This window comes from Muntiacus reevesi, chromosome 16 (genome assembly GCF_963930625.1).
Source record: "Muntiacus reevesi chromosome 16, mMunRee1.1, whole genome shotgun sequence".
Lineage (NCBI taxonomy): Eukaryota > Metazoa > Chordata > Mammalia > Artiodactyla > Cervidae > Muntiacus > Muntiacus reevesi.
In genome coordinates, this window is record NC_089264.1 from 54280104 (window position 1) to 54298401 (window position 18298).

At 44.6% G+C, this 18298-nt stretch overlaps 1 long non-coding RNA gene across 1 annotated transcript in view; it reads right to left on the reverse strand.

Moving 5' to 3' along the window:
* Nucleotides 1-295: 295 nt before the first annotated feature.
* Nucleotides 296-18298, reverse strand: part of LOC136147804 (uncharacterized) — a 126481-nt gene continuing 108478 nt past the window's right edge. Inside the window, exon 3 of the long non-coding RNA XR_010659397.1 lies at nt 296-425. This is a non-coding gene — a long non-coding RNA (uncharacterized lncRNA). The remainder of the gene's footprint in view (nt 426-18298) is intronic.

The window sequence follows — 18298 nt, forward strand, 5'->3', positions numbered from 1 at the left end:
GATGGGAGCTCTAAAATGATGCTAGGTTTGGGATGACTGCCTCTGAAGGTCATCCGGACGTGCCCGTGTATGCAATGTTAGCACACTTTCTCCCAGAAACTCTCTCAGAAAATCCCAGGCCAATGGACGGCATGTAGACTGGTGATAGAAACACCTTAGTCCGTGGGCAATTGGATTCTGTCCCAGAAGCTGACAGGAGATCCACGGAAGAGTCTAAATTCTGCTCCCTAGCCCTCTCCCGAGCCCTCTCTCACCCCTCCCGCCCCATACACTGTTGCACGCTTACCTGGGGCTGGAGTCCTTTCGTGGGCTGACTGCCCAGCAAGTTCAGACCAAGGGTACGGACACTCAGGGCGAACACCAGGCTAGGACTGCAGAGGAGGCCTTGAGCTGTCGGTTGACTACACAGCAGGCGTGCTGCAGACCTGGCCCGCAACCCCAGGGCGGAGAAGCAACAAATTAGTGGGACGTTTGCAAGGCTCTGGTATTAGGGATTATATGAGGCCTCAAAGCCACAGAGGCCCCTCTGTGGTGGAACGCCTGCTGGCCCTCAGACGAGCACACGGCGGTGTGGTGAGAGGCTGGCTTCTATACGGCAGGCTTCTGACCACACAGCAACACAAAGGCCAAAGGCCCTTCTGTGACAGACTCCAAAGACCTCGCAGCTACTCCTAGCTGTGCAAACACAATTTTGAAAATCAGGCCTCAGGGAGTGTTTATAGCAAAATAGGAAAAAAAAAAAAAAAAAAAAACCGCTACACCAGGGAGCCGGGAGCGCCCAGATTCTCCCGATAGCAAAGCTCATTTGGAAGGAGGAAGCACCCGATGGAGGAAAGGGTTGTTTCAGAGCACACAACTGAGCACCATCGTTCTGAGGCTTCTGTGCGGGTTTAGGGACGGGAGGGAAGGAGGACGCCTCAGGCCCCTGAGGTTCTGATGCTGGAAGCGAACCTGGCCATGGGCCGTCCTCGCGAGGCCCCTGCCCTTGGGATGCCAGCTTATTCCCACCACAGGGTCTCTGCACTTGCTCTTCCCTCCTCAGATCCACGGCCAGCCTTCCCTCTCCCCCTCCTGGCGGAACTCCTCTTCACATCCTGTCCGCTTATCCAGCCCATTTGTTCAGCTTCCAGGTGGGTCACCATCCCTCCTGTTTGAGTGCATCCCATGGCAGCCTTGGAGAAGGCAATGGCACCCCACTCCAGTGCTCTTGCCTGGAGAATCCCAGTGATGGAGGAGCCTGGCGGGCTGCCGTCCATGGAGTCACTAAGAGTCAGACACGACTGAGCGACTTCACTTTCACTTTTCACTTTCGTGCATTGGAGAAGGAAATGGCAACCCACTCCAGTGTTGTTGCCTGGAGAATCCCAGGGACAGGGGAGCCTGGTGGGCTGCCGTCTATGGGGTCACACAGAGTCGGACACGACTGCGGCTTAGCAGCAGCAGCAGCAGCAGCATGCCAGCCTGGCCCGCCAGGGACCCCTCCACAGCCCAGGTGGAGCTGCCTCTTGTGTCTCGTTTTCTCTTCTCACACTTCTTACAGAGGAAAGTCTGATAGATGAGTCCAAGGGGGCAAATATGAGCCCAGCAGGAGATGCACACGCAGAGAAGGATCACGGTTTCCTCAGTAGCAGAGTAAGTTCCCAGGAACGACCCACTTGTGCTGAGTCAGCGCTTTGGTGGTAAGTAGAGGGTGCCTGGTGGCTCAGATGGAAAAGAATCAATCTGCCTGCAATGCTGGAGACTGCCTGCAATGCGGGAGACCTGGATTCAATCCTCGGGTCAGAAAGATCCCCTGGAGAAGGAAATGGCAACCCACCCCAGTATTCTCACCTGGAGAATCCCATGGACAGAGGAGACTAGCACCTACAGTCCATCGCGGTCGCAGTCAGACTCAACTGAGCACCTAACCCTATCAGTGAGCGAGCGGAGAGGCAGAGCCTTCAGGGGCTACGGGTAGGCGGGCTGTCACCCTGAGCACCAAGGTGAGGTCTGGGTGCTGCTTGAGGAAGGGGTGGGGGCAAAGACCTGGGGAGAAGAGGCCTAAAGGGTCAGAAACCTTAAAGGGCTACTGGCTGAGTGGTTTATACAGTTGGCTGTGTAATAGACCCACACCCCACCCTCTCAGACCTTACGGTCCCCAGTGAAATCTCCAAGGTTTGCTATTCTGCACCTGCTTCAGGGCCGCCCTGTAGGAACTGCATCTGGCTACGCAGGTCATTGGGATCCATCCCCTGGGTGGAGGGAATTAATTTTCCTCATTTTTACCTTTGACAGAATTCTGAAAAATAAACATATGAATTCCTTAAAGTCCTTTTGGAGCATATTACAGAGAAATGAAAAAGAATTGACAAATTAAACAGATGCTATCGGGGCAGAGCTGACAATATTCCCTTATTAGTTTGCTGGGGTTGCTATAACAAATCATGGGCTGGGTGGTTTAAATGAAAAATATTTATTTTCTTAAAATTCTGGAGAATGGAAGTCCGAGATCAAAATGTCATCTGAGTTGGTGTTTTCTGAAGCCCCTCTCTTTGGCCTGTAGATGACCATCTCGTCCTTCCCCTTTGCATACGTTTTCTCTTTCTGTGTCTGTGTGCTAATAAGGACAACAGTCATAGTGAATTAGGGTCCACCCAAATGACCTCATTAACTTTAATTCCCTCTTTAAAGACCACATCTCCAAATATAGTCACATTTTCAGCATATAAATTTTGGGGGAACACAATCCAACACGAAACACCTTCCATGCAGAATAACTTCTTCTGCCTATATTATTAGAAAGTGAAAGTGAAATTCGAAAGTCACTCAGTCGTGTCTGACTCTTTGTGGCCCCATGGACTATACAGTCCATGGAATTCTCCAAGCCAGAATACTGGAGTGGGTAACCTATCCCTTCTCCAGGGATGTTCCAAACCCAATTGAACCGGGTCTCCTGCATTACAGGCGATTTCTTTAACAACCAAGCTATCAGGGAAGCCCTACATTATTAGAAAAGTCACTTATAACTCCAGGTCATAGCACTGCCTTTGTTCCTTTCCTTCTGTTTCCAGACATTTCTCCCCAGTGTAATCCTCACTTTCCAGAAGTAGAGGCTCATCCTTCTAAATTTCCCACAAGCACTCAGGACCATCTTTCCAGAAACAGACCTTCTGAGAAATACACACGCCTCCAATACGCACCACAGGCTGCTGGGTTGTATTGTTTTGATTCTATCTAATCCTCTAGAAAAAGCCAAGAACCCTGAAACTTGTCCATTTGGGGAACAAGTGCTGTTTTTCCTGTCTTTCTCCCAAGGACTTGGCCATTGAGACGCTCTTTCAGTCTCTGCCTCACCCCCAACCCCAAGCTGTCAGCAGGGGTTGTGAACTTACCTTGTGAACACCCTGGAGAAGGTGGAACCCAACACCACGGTTCCGCACCCACAAGAGAGGCATGAAGACAAGATAGTGAGACAGCAGGGTCAAGGGGAGCTGTCCCGGGCAAGCCCAGGTGAGCCAAATCTCGATCTCAGTCCATTTGAGAGCTCAGAATTAAGAAGACAGTGAAAGCAGCTTCTGAAGGAAAAGTTCCATGCAACGGTTCCTAGAACATCACCCAAGTTATGAGGCTTTCACTCTTTTTGCCCTTTCTCCACCAGTCTCCTAAAAGATGCCTACACTCCAACCATCAGTAGTTACTGTTCCCCAAACTCATCCTGCTTTCCTGATTCTTTGCCTCAACTAAAATCCTTCCCTCTGCCTGGAATATTCTCTCTGCCCCAACCTCAACATACTGAGGTCTATTCATTTATGAAGATCAAATTCCACTGTACAGGAGATCTTTATCTATCATCACAAATTGAAACAGTCATCTTCACCTCTGAACTCTTGAAGTATTTCTTTGATTTCTCTTTCCCCTAAGGATTTGCCTAGAAATGGAAGAAGTCACCTGCTATGGGGGATATACTCTGACTTTGGTTTGATGGTGACAATGATAAATATTTTTGAACATTTACTATATGTTAGGGGCTTTCTGGGTGGCTCAGTGGTAAAGAATCCACCTGCCAATGCAGGAGATGAAAGAGATATGGGTTCAATCCCTGGATGAGGAAGATCCCCTAGAGAAGGAAAGGGCAATCCATTCCAGAATTCTTGCCTGGAAAATTCCATGGACGGGGGAGACTGGCAGGCTACAGTCCATGGGCTGGCAAAGAGTCAGACACAACACACACACCTTATGTTAAGCACATACTAAGTGCATTTCTCACTTAATCTTCACAACGCACACAAGTGAATATTATTATTTGTCCAATTTTTCAGAGGAGGAAATAGCAGCTCGCAGGCACTTGTCACAAAGCAAGACAGTGGAAATCAGGATTCAAACACATATTAGCAGACTCCAGAGCTCACGCTCTGGGTCCTGAGATCAATTATAACAACTGCTAGCTCTGTGAATTTGCACAACTCAATCTCTCTGAACCTTATTTTCCTCATCTGTAAGATGAAATAATATTGATATCTTGTTGGGATTATTGTGAGGACTAAATGAGATCACAAAGAACCTGTCTGCAGTGCAGGAGATCTGGGCTCAATCCCTGGGTTGGGAAGGTCCCCTGGAGCAGGGAATGGCAACCCACTCCAGTATTCTTGCCTGGAGAATTCCATGGACAGAGGAGCCTGATAGGCTATAGTTCATGGTCACAAAGAATCAGAAATGACTGAGCGACTAATTAACAAATGAGATCACATGTCTAAAGCACCTCGCATGGTGTCAGTTCTTTGTCAAGGGTGGTTTCTTGATAATTCATGGTGCATATCACTGGTGCTTTGTCTATTTAGGATGTAAGCCTCTATAGAGCTGGAAATGAGTCTCATTCACTTAGTTTCCCTCGATACTTGGCAGAGTGATTGATCAATGATATTTATCAATCGAATATGTCATTGACTTTCTTCTCTTGTAGGCTTTCCAAAACAGAGTCTGCATGGGAGGAACTGGCCCTGCTGTGTGATGGTGAAGCACGGGCTGCAAAATCTTTTCTACCCCTAAAGTTCTAATCCAGAAATTATGCATGGGGAATTTTCTCTCTTCTACTTACTTCCTACATCCCAAGATAATTTCTTACGGTACTTTCAGTATTTTGTCTGGTCAGATCTAGAGACTCAAATTGAGTAACCAACCACCTTAGTTTGCCTGGGTCTGTCACAGTTTCAGCACTGAAAATCCTGCATCCCAGGAAACCTCTGGGTTCCTGGACAAACTGGGACAGTCGGTCAGCATAGAGTCAAACAGCAAGAATCTTGATAACAATTTATTGAATACATACTATGTATCAGGCACAATGTAAGTGCGTTATGCTTGTACTCTGATCAATCCTGCCTGCAACTCTAGCAGCCGATGGTTCTGCAGAAGCAGATGTAATAGTTCATAGTACAGACCATAAAGAAATTCTAAGGAAAGGATTAAGAAAAAATCTAGGTAGTTTTCCATGGGCTCCTCTCACATGTGACTTTTGGAGGGGCACCGGTGTTCACATTTGCCTTCCCGGAAGTAGCTGAGGGAGGGGCCAGGTTTCCTGTTGATCGCATTTAATCTCACTCACTCAACTACAAGTTCTCTTTCAAACAGTTTGGAAGCACAGGCTTTGCATGGCAGTGTGGGATCATAAAAAAGGCCCTGCAAGATGAACCAGTGCTGAGCAATCTCAATAATCAGTGGGAAATGATGTCAACTTCGTGATATTTAAGTGTTTTGTCAAGACATTAAAAATACTGTCAACCATAAGTGTATAGGGAAATAAGAAAACACTCGCTTTAAGTGTATAGGTAAACACAGTAAAGCTAATGCTTGGTTTAGTAGATGGGAATTTAAAATATTAGAGACACTGAGAATTTAACTGTTCTAGTTCTTTGTCAAAAAATTCTCAAGAGCCTTGTGAATGCGCTTGCCTGTTTTCCTATGCCTTTGCACACTGTCGCACTTCCAAGTTTAGATTAGCTTCCAACATCCCTTCCTTTGCATTTTCAGTGTTACAAAAGACATATGAAAATTCCTTTTGTTTTTGCTACCATCACTTCTCAGATATCTTCGTTCATCTTTTTAATCACAGCCACATTCCTCATTTAATGTTAATAAGTTCCCCTTCAATAAGTTTCTCTGGCTGCACGTCTAGAACCTCTCACATCCAGCTATTTCTTCTATTTATAGGCAATTCCAACTCACTTCCAGCATTATTTTGTTGTTGTTGTTGTTTTCTTGCTTCCCTTTCATTTTTGTTGGCCAATTCCTTCCTCTGATTATCCATGTTTGTAACATGTCATATGGGTTTATCTTGGAGGTAAGGAAGCAACGCAACTGCAGACATTGCTGTCAGTATATGAACCTAACAACAGATACCCAGTGACCATTCACAGCAGACTGAAAGAAGTGATGTGATTGTTCACGGTCATACTGCACATGGTATCTATGTAGGAATTTGTGGACTAAAGAGCTAGCAGCAAAGCTTGTAATTTCCTATGCTTATACAATTGCTCATATAGGGCTTCCCTGTCATCTCAGATGATAAAGAATCTGCCTGCTAAGTAGAAGACCCCGTTGCAATCCCTGGGTCGGAAAGATCCCCTGGAGAAGTGAGTGGCTACCCACTCCAGTATTCTTGCCTGGAGAATTCCAAAGACAGAGGAGTCTGGCGGGCTACAGTCCATGGGGTCGCAAAGAGTCGGACACAACTGAGCGATTACCACTTTTCAATATATCATGTAACTGAAATTTAAACTGTGTCACTGAGATCTGGTGCTATTGAACTAAACTGTGATAAACTGAATTTTGTCCATATTAGAAGCAGGCAGAGTGAGAACCAGTGATACTTAAATATTTCATCTCTGGCTCAGTTCCCTCTGCTTCAAAAAGAATCTATTTCCTATTCCTGTGGACCATTTCACCACTCTTTAAATTAGGGAATGCAAATATGGGGAAGGGGGAACCACCATTCAGATTCTATTTAGATTACAAAACTGGTTATTGGGTTATTTTCAGACTTTGAGATGGAAATATCAGAGAGCTTTTGTTGACTGCCTCTGTGTGCCAATAAATATTTGGTACTCTAACAAACTTTTTGACAATCATATCTGCACAAATATATGGGGTAGACAAAAGTATGCTCATTTTACAGTTGAGAAAACAACCTCAAAAAGATGATGTAATTTGATCAAGGTGAATCCCATGGACAGAGGAGCCTGACAGGCTATGGTCCGCAGGGTCGCAAAGAGTCAGACATGACTGAAGAGGCTTAGCATGCACGCACGCACAGATCAAGTGACCGTGCCAATATTGGAATGTGAGTCTGTCTAAATTTAAGGCCTTGCATTTGCTCTTCACTATTCTGCTTTCCATAATGTTTTACATCATTACCCCTTCATTGCCTATATGAGTGGGGCATCTGTAATTCCATTCTCTGCTGCTGTTTGTGATCACTGGTATTGTAACCAAAGCAGTGTTTAAATGCATAGTTCTGTGGACTGATCCCAGAGTTCTGGAAAACAAATTTCTTTTGGTATGTAAATTTTAAAGGTGAAAAACCTCCATAGATATCCCAGAATATTCCTGAAGGTTTTATTGGTGGCTCAGAAGAAACCTGCTACAATATTTCCAAATTATCAGAAAAGAAATGACAATAAAATGCTATTGCTCAGCTTTTATTTTTGATGGTGGTCAGGAGAGAAGAACAGGTTTCCCTGGTCTGCCTGGGCCAACCAAGTTTCATCCTTGGGAGCCTGGACCAGTTCAGAGCCTCTCTAAACATGGATATGAAGGTGATAGGAATCAGGTTTAAGGAGGCAGAATTCAGACATCTCCTAAACCACTGACCCTCAAACTCAGCTGCACATTGGAATTACCTGGTCATCTTTTAAACCAGTGATGCCTCCGCCCACCCCTAGAAATGTTGATTTCACTGGCCCTGGCCAAAGACTGGGTATTAAGATTTTTTTTTTAAGTTTCCCGATGAGTTTAATATGTAACAAAGTTTGAGAACAACTGACCTACGAAATCTAATAAGAAAAGGTTGTCGCAGATAATAATGTCAATAACAATGGTATTATTAGTACCTGGAATGCAATTTCACTGAATGAAGTTATAGCTGTGAATGATAGGAGCTAACACATGAATCACTTAAATAAATTTCAAAGGTGTTTTCTTAACCAAATGCTATAGACTGAAATAGCTTTTTAACTGTGGTGTTGGAGAAGAGTCTTGAGAGTCCCTTGGACAGCAAGGAGATCCAACCAGTCAATACTAAAGGAAATCAGTCCTGAATACTCATTGGAAGGACTGATGTTGAAGCTGAAACTCCAATACTTTGGCCACCTGATGTGAAGAACTGACTCATTTGAAAAGACCCTGACGCTGGGAAAGATTGAAGGCGGGAAGAGAAGGGGGCAACAGAGGATGAGATGGTTGAATGGCGTCTCCAACTCAATGGACATGTGTGTGAGTAAACTCTGGGAGTTGGTGATGGACAGGGAAGCCTGGCGTGCTGCAGTCCAAGGGATTGCAAAGAGTCGGACACAACTGAGTGACTGAATTGAACTGATAGGCTGAAGAATAAAGCTGGATGTAGTTTACCTAAAAGCAAACACAAGGCAATTATGTGTGTGTGTGTGTGTGTGTGTGTGTGCATGCAAACTAAGTCCTGAGATTGAGTTGACAGTCAATGGGGACTTCAGGTTTATCTGTAAGAGAATACATTGATGTGTCACTTGTAGTTAAGAATAAAGTAGGTTTTCTGATTTATTATTTGGGAGGCTTAGGGCACTTGGGCAGTTGTTTATTTGCCTGTTGTTTGTCTGTTTCTAAACTAGGTGCTTTATTCCTTTGAGCTACAACCTCTGAGTGGAGAAAGGACGGTTCACTCAGAGTGGGCAGAGTCGCCAGACAGTTGGAGATAACATAGGAAAAAGGAAATAAACAAGGAGTAACTTAATTTTGTCCCAGACTTTGGCATAGGCACAAAAAAATAAGTCATTCTTTCTCCCAAAAGAAAGGGCACTATTTGTAACTCTAGAGACTGTCTTGTTCTGAATCATTTGCCATCTGTTTTGTGGGAGAGACACAAGCTGATTTTTTTCCTTCAACTATCATGGAGATTTTGTTTAAACTGAAGCATTATTCAAGTGACTAAGTAAAGTGCAGAAAAACCTCCTGAGGTTGCAGAAGTAAGCAAAAATATGGCTAAGAAGCTTTATTGTATACACATGTAAGGTCATAAATTATAGGGAAATTATCTAAAATGTTTGCATGGGATAGCACCCCAGAGTGTTACTTATTGCCAAGAAAGAGCACCTTGAAAATATTGTAGACCACAGAACTGGAGGTGGCCCAAAAGAAAATGAGAAAAATAACTAATGTCACTTATTGAGTGGGTACAATGTTCTAGTCATATTCTAAGCACCTTGCTTCAATGATCTCATCGTGTCCTTACAAAGCGATATGTTATGATCAGCCTGATCTCCAGATGAAGATGAGGCTAACTCACCAAGGTGATTCTATAGGAAGCAGCGTGTTCCCCTAGCAAGGCACTCAGCCTCTGTACCGCACTGCCCGGCAACAGAAGAGTGATGTTTCCCAAAGCAAGTGCTGTGGAACACCAGGTACCACGCCAGGAACAATGGCAGAAACAACTCCACAGCTGGATTTACAGAGCAAAACTTCTTTCTTTACTAACAATATGTCTGTAATACGTTAAGAGGAATCTGAAAGTGATTCAGATCGCACGGTTTGACTTGAGAGTTCTGTTTTCACAGACTGCATGCTATGTCGGGAGATGGAAGAGTTTCCTTATGGAGAAGATGAAATGAGATAAACCTTTTGTGGAGGGGTACTGACAAAGGGGCCTGGCAATGATAGACCTATATATTTGTTCCTAAAGAGACTCGGCTGGAGGGAGGTCCAATGCTGGATATGGGGAGCACAAGGGGCTGGAAAGGAAGATGGCACAGAAGTGGAGAACAGGAAGGAAGCAGAACCAGAAGGATCAAAGCATCAGCTGTGGTGAGCATCAAGGAAGAATACCTCAATTTGCATGTACCCAGGATACAACTTGACACAAGAGGTGAACTAAGGACTCAGGCAAAAATCAAGTTTCCAGAACAAGGATCAGAGCTGGGGTGTGAGAGTTAGGACAAGTGAGAAGACTTGGGTCAGGGGCTGCTGCTTAAGGCTTGGGTCCCACCAGCCAGAAGACAGGTCACTTCTCGCAACTTCCCTTTTATCTGCATCAGAGTTCACTCTGCTCTTGCAGAGAAAATGCAGAGAACCTACGAGGAGTAACCCGAGGCCATGTGACCCAGTCTGGCTTCTGCCAGCCTGTCCCGGAGGAGCACTGGGTCAGCCTTGATTTCAGGCTCCCTTCCTCCCCGACTGCAGCGGTTCTCCTGTCTTCTGAAAGGGCATGTGCATGGCACCCTTGCCTCGTCCTTTCTCTCTCTGTCAGCATTCACTTGTTCTCACCATTGGAAGTCAAGGCTGAAAAATCTGAATTGGTTACACTGGGCTTACTGGCACTAGGTACTGGTGTGCACAGCAGATTTGATTTACGATAAGTATGTCAAACACGTCAATTTGGTGCTTTGAAGTGTGGGTGTATGGTGGGGGGGTGGGTGTAAGGGGTGGGTACTGCATTGTGTTTTGGAGAACACTGTAGAACTTTTGTCTATGTTTTTCACCTGGGGAATAATTCAATTCCCAGTTTGATTCCAGAGAAACCATAAAATCCATCCAGATTTTTAAAAAATCATACAATCAAGCACGCAGAAGAAGCCAAGCCTTTTTCTTTTCCAGGAGAACCTCAAGTTAGAGTTTTGGAAATGAACCCAAGGTTTCCAGGGAAGGAAAAGTGAGCCTTCCTTGCTGGTCCTTCCTCTTCCTCATCTCCCCTTCCTCTTCTCTCTCCTCTTCCTTCCCCCTTTCTTCTTTCATCAGCCCTTCAGCTGCCAGCTACTACAGAAAAGGAAGAAAGACCTGCATCACATAAGCACTCTAACCTCTTATAAAATACAACAAAATCCTTTTAAAAATGGTTCCGAATGAACGTGCGCATACCCAGCCCTCGGCTTTAGCAAGGATTCTAGTTTCTGATAAAGGCAGAGTGTTCAGAGATCGTGGGATAACCCGAGTCAGGAGGATTAAAAACCCTGACAACCACCAGTCTTGTTTCATGTCATGATTGCACCACTGGTTACCCTGATGTTGAATCAGCATTCTGCAGACCACATAAAGGTCAGGTCTATCTTTGCAAAGTGAAAGTGCTGAATTATATTGAAACTGTAGAAAAAAAAACAAACCAACCTTGACTTAAGTGTCTAAGTATCAGCTCTGAAAGTTTTGTTTTTATCTGGAATTACAGTAAACTCATTTCGGAATGGTTAAGGAATGTTGTCCTCTGAGTAACTTGCACTTAATTGCAAGTTAGCCCAGGTACTCCCAGGCCCTTCCTTCTTTCCCTGGCCTTTGCCTACACTTGGCTAGCTCTCCTATTGGCCGCATCTACTTACAAGCCCAGACACGCCTCTGTTTCTGATTGGGGCAGGAAGTCAGTGGCCTCCGATATACCAAGGACCTAAGAACTCAGACATAGAGTCAAGTAGAGTTGCAATCTGGGTGTCCTGGAGTCCCTTGGAGCACTGCTGCCCACGCTCTGCTGGGGAAGCTGGGGGAAAAGGATCTGAATGAGGGTCTGCATTCAGATTCGGTCTTAGCCACAGCCACATGCTGGCTCCTATGCTCTGGGTCACAGTCTAATATTCTGGCCAAAGTCCAGCTGCTGGATTACACTACCTGATGCCAATGGGTGCCAACACCGATCTATCCTTGGCTGGAACACACACTGCCCTTTGAACCCACTATGTCTAAACCATCTGGCCACCTTTCCCATCCAGGCCTCTGCAGTCAGAGTAGGACCCAGGTCTCTCCCTGTCCCCAGAGGAGTTCCATATCTTGTCTCAACTTCCTCCCAACCAGCCACCCCACCCCAGGCTGAAGCGTGCAACTCTTATATTCAGACCTGTTCCTATTATGTTGTTGTCCAGTCAGTAAGTCGTGTTCGACTCTTTGTGAGCCCATGGACCACAGCGGGCCGGGCCCTCTGTCCACCACTGTCTCCCAGAGTTCGCTCAAACTCATGTCCATTGAGTGGGTGATGCCATCCAACCATCTCATCTTCTCTTGCCCCCTACTCTTTTGCCTTCAATCTTCCCCAGCATCAGGGTCTTTTCCGACGAGTCGGTTCTTCACATCAGGTAGCCAAAGTACTGGAGTTTCAGTTTCGGCATCAGTAATTCCAACGAATATTCAGGGTTGGTTTTCTTTAGGATTGACTGGTTTGATCTTCTTGCAGTCCAAGGGACTCTCAAGAGTCTTCTCCAGTGCTACAATTTGAAACCATTGATTCTTCAGCCCTCAGCCCTCTTTATGGTCCAACTCTCACATCCATACATGACTACTGGAAAAACCATAGCTTTGACTATATGGACCTTTGTCAGCAAAGTGATGTCTCTGCTTTTTAATATACTGTCTAGGTTGGTCACAGATTTTTTTCCAATGAGCAAGCATCTTTTAATTTCATGGCTGCAGTCACTGTCTACAGTGATTTTGGAGCCCAAGAAAATAAAATCTGTCATAAGGGTAGTGCCATCTGCATATCTCAGGTTACTGATATTTCTCCCAGCAACCTTAATTCCAGCCTGTGCTTCATCCAGCCCAGCATTGCACGTGATGTACTCTGCATCTAAGTTAAATAAGCAGGATGACAATATATAGCCTTGATGTTACTCCTTTCCCAATTTGGAACCAGTCCATTGTTCCATTTCCAGTTTTAACTGTTGCTTCTTGACCTGCATACAGATTTCTTAGGAGGCAGGTAAAATATATTGCCTGGTATGCCCATCTCTTTAAGAATTTTCCACTGTTTGTTGTGATTCACACAATCAAAAGTTTTGGTGTAGTCAGTAAAGCAGAAGTAGATGTTTTCTGGAACTCTCTTGCTTTTTCTATGATACAACAGATGTTGGCAATTTGGTCTCCAGTCCTCTGCCTTTGCTAAATCCAGCTTGAACATCTGGAAGTTCTTGGTTCATGTACTGTTGAAGCCTAGCTTAAAGGATTTTGAGCATAACCTTGCTAGAATGTGAAATGACCACAATTGTACAGTAGTTTGAACATTCTTTGGCATTGCCTTTCTTTGAGATTGGAATGAAAACTGACCTTTTCCAGTCCTATGGCCACTGCTGAGTTTTCCAAATTTGCTGATGTGTTGAGTGCAACACTTTAACAGCATCATCTTTTAGAATTTGAAATAGGTCATCTGGAATTCCATCACCTTCACTAGCTTTTTTTCATAAAAATGCTTCCTAAGGCCCAGTTGACTTCACATTCCAGGACGTCTGGCTCTAGGTGAGTGACCACACCATCATGGTTACCTGGGTCATTAAGACCTTTTTTGTATAGTTCTTCTGTGTATTTTTGCCACCTATTTTTAATCTCTCTGCTTTTGTTAGGTCCTTATCACTTCTGTCCTTTATCATGCCCATCCTTGCATGAAATGTTCCCTTGATATCTCCAATTTTCTTGATGAGATCTCTAGTCTTTCCCATTCTATTTTTTCCTCTGTTTCTTTGCATCATTCATTTAAGAAGGTTTTCTTATCTCTCCTTGATATTCTTTGGAACTCTGTATTCAGTTAGGTATATCTTTCTCTTTCTCTTAGCTATTTACATACTGAGGAAAGAAAAGTTTACATAATAGTCATTCCACTGTAGTGTTTCTGTCTGGCTCCCCAAATAGACTCTAGCTTCTCAAAGCCAGGAGCTGTGTCTGGTCCTCACATACCTATGCCAGCGTCAGCACAGAGCCTGCTGCATGCTGCATGTGTGTTTGCTGAATTCATAACTTCTATCAGCTCCATCACTCTCCCCACCAAGCCTGAAGATCATGTCTCTAACATACGCTCCTGGGCACTTCTGAGGAAGGAATTGTGCCAATCTGACAGGAGCTACGGTGAGTGGGGATAATTGCTCCCCTTCCCTCCTTCCTACTGCCAGTACCATTAAGACAGGGTGAAATCATCCAGTAAATGTGAGCAAAGTCAATAAAACTCAAGGAGCTTCCTGATGCCTCCAGTTGCTACTCCCTACAACGGTACCATGAGCTGGGCCAGGTGGGCTGAGGCCAAGCAGAAGGGCCAGTTGAGGGACAGAGAGACCCCTTTTCCCCCTCAGCCCAAACCTCTACCACTTGGCCCTCCCTCATTAAGACACTGTGTTTTCAGGAGGCCCAGTTAAATGCATACTGCTTTCTAAAAGCCAAATGAGTGATAATGAAGTCTCCTTCCTTCCTTCATAGGTTCATTCATTCCACAAACATTGATTGAACACCTACTGTGTCCCACTGACTCTGCTGCAAGTTGAAGAGGCATCACCTGGGTTCTCGAAGAACTCTGGGACTCCAGAAGGAAACAGACAGCAATAAAGTGTGATGAGAGCTGGAAGCAGAAAGTGTCGGCTGTGAGAACATATGGGAATCAGAGCAGGACAAGGTAGAATGTGGACTAGAGGCTGAAACTGAAGAGAGCTCTGAGCAGGGTGGAATTTAACTTCTTGAAGGATGCATAGGCATTAGGCAGGTACATCACGAAAGTGTGGAGATCAAGGGAGAGTATTCAGTGAGATACAGAGACAGAGACCACAGAATATCCAAGAAAGGACAGAGCGTCAGGAAGTGGCGAATGGAGACCTGATGATGAAGATCCCAGAGTACAAGATCAGGAGGTGAGCTCCAAGCTCCTGGGGCCAGGGACAGGAACGGCCTTCAGTGGAGACTGGGGGTACTGGACAGACAGGCGGGAGGTGATGTGAAATCTTAATCCACTTCTGGCTTTACACACAAGAAAGCAGAACTACAGAGGCAAGAAATCATTAAAGTCGTACAGAGAGCGATCGGCATCGCCAGACCTGAAGCTGGGTCTCTGGACCTACAAGACTAAGAAAGAAATTAGCTTCTCAAAATGGTAAAGAGCTCCAGGTCCCTCTCTGCTGGCATCCATATTCCTATCCTCCTTCCTCCAAAGAGCTGCTTCCTCCACAGTCTGTCAAAGATAGTAAAGGCAGTCACAGGTTGCTAGAGAAGGTGGTGGAGGTTAGAAAGGCCCTTAGTAAAAGAACTAGAAGATTCCTCAGCTGTCCTCACTAAGTTTACCACAAGGTCCTTTATAGACCGTGAAAGCGCAATCCCAGACATTGCTTCTCTTGAATGGTATCCTTGAGTTTATGAATGGAATGTTCCCACTTTGCATCTTTTTCCTTTGAGATTCATTCTTTTCTAATAGTGCTTTTACTAGTCAAATTATGATATTCCTGCAGATGCTCATGCATCCTAAGGAGGTACAATCTAGGTAGCACTCACTCCTTGTAGAATTTTCCAGCCCCCTTGTCTTTCTTTTCTAAGAAGTTAGACCTCATTTTTCCAATTACTAGAATGAAACAGGCACAAGACAGAGTAAACCGTTCTGGAAATTCATAAACGTTGTGGTTGAATAAAAAGTAATTTTAAGTGAAAATACTTCTCACAAAACAAGGAAGTACTTCTCTCAGGCACTGCCTCTCTAACAAACAATATGTAAAAAGTAGCAAAACCGATCATAAAGATACCTAAACTACACACTGAAGCTTCTTCCTAAAATATTTTTTCTTGTTTGAAGTTGGGACTTCAGAAATCTTAATTGCCTTGGTTCAACAAATTCTGAAGATTGATATACATATTCATTAATTCACTTATTTATCCACATGGGATCAGCCTCACAATTTGTGTGGCCCTGCTGCAAAACTCAAAGGGGGACCGCTTGTTCTGCGTTACTAAGAATTTCCAAGATGGCAATGGCAACCATTAATCAAGCATTAAACTCGCCCTTGTGAGTGTGGAACTGGTGCAACCACAGGCTGCATGCCCATGAAGTCCATCCTGCATCCGTCAAATGATGGACCAGGTGATGGAATGCAGCGGTGAGTCAGACACGTGGTCTGCGTCCTCCCTCTGGACTGCACGGAAGAAAGGAGTGAGAGGAATAATCACCTGCAGCGTGATGAGGATGAAGATCAGGGAGGTGCTGGGTCACCTGGAAGCTCCCTCACGGTGGATCAATGAAGAACTCCTTAAGGAGATGACCTGTAAGCTGAGGATGGGTGAATGACTAGGCTCCTGTCCTAGAGCAGGAGTGAAAGTCGTGAGGTCAGGGGAGGAGTGTAACTAAGAGATTGGAGAAGAGATTGGAGCACACAGAGCTGAAGGAACTGCAGAGAGGGGAGCGTGACTGCAGAAAAGAGAGCACGATGGGGCGTGGTTTGGGGAAGATGGAGATGTGGACAAGGACCAGCCCTGAAGGAAGGTTGGATTTTATCCTGAAGACAGTGGGAAGTTCCTACGGGTTTCTTAGGCTCCTCTTAGCTGCACAGTGAGCCAGGAAAGGAGTCGATGGTGCTGTCAGTGGAAGAAAACCAGGGGTCGTTCCTGGTTCCTGATGGAGAGTGAGGGGAAAACAGGAAGGGAGCCTGCACGCTGGCACTGATAGGAAGTCCTGCTTTGACAGGTCATTCAGCCTTCGCTCTGGGCTATGATCCTACCACCTCAGAGCTTGTGCCTCTCCACAGCCTCAACAGCAGGCGTGAAGAGTAAGAAAAATGGGTCCTTCCTCTTCCACCATCAGAGCTCTGTCGGTAGAAAAGGTGTTCCAAGCCGCCTATGTTGTCCCTAAACAACAGTGTCCATCAAACTTGGAACTGGGTAGGTTGGTCATCAGTGCTCACTGTGAGGTTTCCCAGACCAGCTTGGCACCTTTGTACCTGTTAGAACTTACGTGTTTACTGATTTGCCTTTCCTACCGAGCTAGCGGTTGCCGGAAAGCAAGAAATATGTCTTACACATTTTTGCATTCTAGTTCCTCACATGGTATGTCAGTAATTAACTGGTCATTAAATTATACTAAATACAGCTTCTACTGTACTCAGGCAGAGTACCGTATGCATTCAGTCATTTGAGGGAGACTGAACTTGAAAACTACTAAATGTGTAAAATTTTTGTAAAGAAAAATTCTTTGGGGTTCCAAAATATTGACTTTAAAATACATTTGGTGGGGAGCGGGGGCTTCCCTGACAGTCCAGTGATTAAGATGCCACATTTCCACTCAAGAGTACATAGGGGTGATCCCTGGTCTGGGAATTGCCACATTACCTAGCCAAAAAAAAATTGGGGGGACCCAGTTTTTTTTAAATTTTGAGATTGTTCAGAAAGGATCAAAGTATTTGTCTATATGATTATAAGCTCCTTGTCAGACAGGGCTGTGTGTTTTGAACTTCCATTTCCCACAGGGCATGGCATATAGTAGGTGGTTCATTATTCAGTGAATGTGTAGATCACACACACACACACACACACACACACACACACACACACATACAATAAAAGTACGAACAGGAAATCACACCATATGAGACATCTCAAAGACATGTGAATGTGTAGTTGTTATGCATCAAAACTCATAAAGGTAGATGATAACATCACTTATTTAGTAGAAGCATTTCTTCATGTGATGTTTAATAGAAAAATATATAATGAGGGAAATGGGATGAGACACTACATACTTTTCTACTTTAAAAAGACGTATAAAATGATTTAAACAAAGTGATATAACTGTAAAATGAATTCAGAGAGGAAATATTCAAGAATAAGTGATTTTCAAGAAGTATGATTTTATGATCGGACATCAGAGAAATTGTTGAAAAAATTGGAAGAATTGCCCTGCCCTGGAGTGTTATTAATGAGGCAATGGGAAAGTATTTGGTGAACCACATGTAACTAGAGAGCCAGCCGGAAAAAGAGGGGGTGGAGTTTCTGAGGAACCAGACAGAAATGGGATTTTCTCAGCTGAGTTTGCAGTTTCACTTAGCTTCTGATAAAAGTCATCTCTAACAGTTAATAAAAACAGATGCAATTTTTCTTATAGGTCTTTAGTGTAGGACTATAAATCCCCATCATGTCAATGACCAGCTTCTCAATACTGAGTAACCCTTTCTACATCTCTTCCTTTGTCCCTGAGACCTACAGACTAGATCTACAGACAGATCTACAGATCTATCCCCAGACTCTGCTGAACGTCCCCGCTTCTTGATAACTTTCCCCCATCTCTCTATTCATATGGCTTCCCAAGAACTAGCATAACAGGTCCCTTGAATACATGCCCTTCGTGGAAAACAAATACAACTGTTCCTGTAAGCTGGAA